The 3,957-nt window shown below is 52.8% G+C and overlaps 2 non-coding genes across 2 annotated transcripts; both read right to left on the minus strand.

Annotated features, from left to right (window-relative positions):
- Positions 1 to 183: 183 nt before the first annotated feature.
- LOC138365160 (5.8S ribosomal RNA) lies at positions 184 to 345 on the minus strand. Its single transcript, XR_011228706.1, has one exon. It is a non-coding gene; the product is annotated as a 5.8S ribosomal RNA (ribosomal RNA).
- A 647-nt stretch (positions 346 to 992) lies between these two features.
- Positions 993 to 2,864, minus strand: LOC138365166 (small subunit ribosomal RNA). Its single transcript, XR_011228712.1, has one exon. It is a non-coding gene; the product is annotated as a small subunit ribosomal RNA (ribosomal RNA).
- Positions 2,865 to 3,957: the final 1,093 nt, after the last annotated feature.

Consider the following 3,957-nt stretch of genomic DNA (forward strand, 5'->3'; position numbering starts at 1 on the left):
TGATGAGGTGTGCTAGGGGCTCGTTTGTCAAATATTAGGGGGACTCCCGGTTTGCCTCCTGCCTTCTCATTCGGGGGGCAGTGGCGGGCGTCGTTCCCCAGAGCAGGCCAAAGCGCATCGTTGAGCCTGCCAAAGAGCAGAATATGGAGGCCGCAACAGCTACTCGCCCGATGGATGTTATTCCGACCCTCGCGCAGGAGTGGCGACAGTACACATATCAGGACTGCCGCCGCAATGTGCGTTCGACTTGTCGATGTATCTGGTATTCTTGCGATTCACATACCGACACGCAGTTAGCTGCGGTCTTCATCGACCCACGAGCCAAGTGATCCACCGTTAAGAGTTGTATATGTTTTTATTAAGGCCTGTCGGCCGTCTATCACTCCATCATAGGAGGACGTAATGTATGGGGGGTTTGATAGGGCTGGTAAGAGCCCGACTTTGGTTAGAAGACACATAAAATGCTTTTTTTCTCTCTCCCCTTTTTCCTCCTCTGCCGCACACGTACATTTACGTTTACAGTAGAGTGAAGGCGGGGAGGGAGGGGCCCACTGGGAAGCGTGTCAAGGAAAACCCAGCACTAGACGCCGCCAGAGTAGCAGGCGCCGGCCCTGTCAACGAGAGGAGCAGTAGCGTCTTCGCCTGCTGCTTTCTCTCTATGGTGTGGGTGCCGGAAGCCACTGAGCGACCGGGGACAAGGAAGAAAGATGTCGGTGACGGGTGTCGCGAGCCCCAACAGACGACTCTAAAGCAGTATACGGCGCTAGGACTGTGACCTGCGCCGGTCGGACTGACTGACATGTCATGTCAGTCCGACATCACAGACCTGTTATTGTCTCACAGTGGGTGTTGATCTCCCCGCCGTTTATCCGCTTTCTCCTTTCCCACGGCAATTGGGTGCGGCTCCCAAGGCTACCCTTGCCTTCTTCGCATTGAAGAATACTCGAACGACGACGACGAGCCGATGGTTGCAGCTCTCGCGTCACAAACTGTAATGATCCTTCCGCAGGTTCACCTACGGAAACCTTGTTACGACTTTTACTTCCTCTAAATGATCAAGTTTGGACATCTTTCCGTCAGCTCGAGGCGAGAACCCCTTGCGCCGAGACGCGAGGGGTAGAACATCCAAGAGCGCCAGTCCGAAGGCCTCACTAAATCATTCAATCGGTAGTAGCGACGGGCGGTGTGTACAAAGGGCAGGGACGTAATCAGCGCAAGCTGATGACTTGCACTTACTGGGAATTCCTCGTTCATGGGAAACAATTGCAAGCCCCAATCCCTATCATGAAGGGGATTGAACGGGTTACCCGCTCCTCTCGGAGGGGGAGAACACGTTGATCTCTTCAGTGTAGCGCGCGTGCGGCCCAGAACATCTAAGGGCATCACAGACCTGTTATTGCTCAATCTCGTGCGGCTAGAATTGCCGCTAATCCCTCTAAGAAGAAGTTGCGAACTGGACACCAATTGCTGGAGATCCGTCGACTAGTTAATAGGCCAGAGTCTCGTTCGTTATCGGAATTAACCAGACAAATCGCTCCACCAACTAAGAACGGCCATGCACCACCACCCACCGAATCGAGAAAGAGCTCTCAATCTGTCAATCCTTCCGGTGTCTGGGCCTGGTGAGGTTCCCCGTGTTGAGTCAAATTAAGCCGCAGGCTCCACTCCTGGTGGTGCCCTTCCGTCAATTCCTTTAAGTTTCAGCTTTGCAACCATACTTCCCCCGGAACCCAAAGACTTTGGTTTCCCGGAAGCTGCCCGCCGGGTCATGGGAATAACGCCGGCGGATCGCTAGTTGGCATCGTTTATGGTTAGAACTAGGGCGGTATCTGATCGCCTTCGAACCTCTAACTTTCGTTCTTGATTAATGAAAACATCCTTGGCAAATGCTTTCGCAGTAGTTCGTCTTGCGACGGTCCAAGAATTTCACCTCTAGCGTCGCAGTACGAATGCCCCCGCCTGTTCCTATTAGTCATTACCTCAGGTTCCGAAAACCAACAAAATAGAACCGAGGTCCTATTCCATTATTCCATGCATAGACATTCAGGCCATTAAAGTAGCCTGCTCTGAGCACTCTAATTTTTTCAAAGTAAACGTGCCGGCCACTCGGGACACTCGATGAAGAGCACCCCGTGCGAGCCGGCGGGGCTAGTTAGCTGTTCGGAGCGTGACAGTAAGCACCAGGCGGTGTACCGTCAGTCCGGAACTGAGATCCAACTACGAGCTTTTTAACCGCAACAACTTTAATATACGCTATTGGAGCTGGAATTACCGCGGCTGCTGGCACCAGACTTGCCCTCCAATAGATCCTCGTTAAAGGATTTAAAGTGTACTCATTCCGATTGCGAGGCCTCGGATGAGTCTCGCATCGTTATTTTTCGTCACTACCTCCCCGTGCCGGGAGTGGGTAATTTGCGTGCCTGCTGCCTTCCTTAGATGTGGTAGCCGTTTCTCAGGCTCCCTCTCCGGAATCGAACCCTGATTCCCCGTTACCCGTTATAGCCATTGTAGGCGCATAACCTACAATCGAAAGCTGATAAGGCAGACACTTGAAGGATGCGGCGCCGGTGCGGAGACCGTGCGCTCAGCAAAAAGTTATTCAGATTCACCACGGGTGGGTTAACGGACCGAGGCCCGACCAGTTTTGAACTAATAAAAGCGCTCTTCCCTTGCGGTCAGAGACGTGATGCATGTATTAGCTCTAGAATTACCACAGTTATCCAAGTAAGTGGGTTTACAGATCCAATGAAACATAGCTGATTTAATGAGCCATTCGCGGTTTCGCCTTAACTCGGCTTGTACTTACACATGCATGGCTTAATCTTTGAGACAAGCATATGACTACTGGCAGGATCAACCAGGTAGCTCAACAGTACTACGGATATATAGTACACAAGACACACACACACACACACCCCTCGCTCCCCTCGGTTTTGCGTTTTAATCCTGCTTTGCAAGTTAAATCTCACTATGGACTCTCTAGCAGCCCGACAGTATGGCGTTATGTCGATACGTTAGACGAACAGAGGCGGAGGAGAGCAGTTACTCCGCGTGGACGAACGATCATAACTACCCCGCCGAGATTACTCCTGCTCGTCATTGTCGTCATTCAACACGGCAAGCTGGAAAAACAGGAGGAGGAGCAGTAGTAAGTGAGTAGGTGGTGGTGGTGGTCTTTTTCGTTTTGGTAGGGACGCGAGTCTTATTTTCCTCGGCGTCACCCCTTTTATATGAAAGGAACCGTCGGAAATGCATCCGAGGTGCCGTGTGGTTTGTCGCCTCCTCGTTGGTGGAGAGAGGCGACGCCACAGTGTTTTTGTTCAGCCTTCCCATGACATGGAAGAAGGTTGGTGCTCTGTTCCCATGCACACAGACCGATCGATAGCTGACTCGATGTGCAGTCGTAGGCTGGAGAAGTGATCGCACGGAGATCGGAAGGAATCGTCGTGACACAATACAGAGGCGCTGCTTTGAAGGCCTCTCGAGCCTCACGACGTGCGCGATTACGGGCGCTCTCGCCTAATGCTACGTATGTCTAGCAGAATGCAAGTTCGCCTCGCGCACCGGACCCGAGATGCCGCAGCGTGTGCAGTGACAGTTCTCAGTTTGCATCGAGCATCGGGATCATGCTCTTGCGGGAAGGAGGATGATGGGGGGTTGTGTGGAGAGAGAGCTGCTGCCGAAACAAACTACTCACTCCAGGGAGGAATTGAAGGCAATTCTCGAGCCACACGACATGCGCGAGTTTCGCCGACCGTCTTCGCCCACTGTTACGTATGTCTAACACATGAACAAGATCGGTCGCACGCGCACACCGGACCCCGAGGTGCCTGGGCTCTGGAACCACACGACATGTGCGAGGAGGGCCGCCTTCGCCTGCAAGTTACGTATGTCTAACAAGACGCAATGGTCGGTCGCTCACACACCGGACTCCAAATACCTCAGCCTATGTGGCAT

This window comes from Procambarus clarkii, chromosome 15, assembly GCF_040958095.1.
Source record: "Procambarus clarkii isolate CNS0578487 chromosome 15, FALCON_Pclarkii_2.0, whole genome shotgun sequence".
Classification (NCBI taxonomy): domain Eukaryota; kingdom Metazoa; phylum Arthropoda; class Malacostraca; order Decapoda; family Cambaridae; genus Procambarus; species Procambarus clarkii.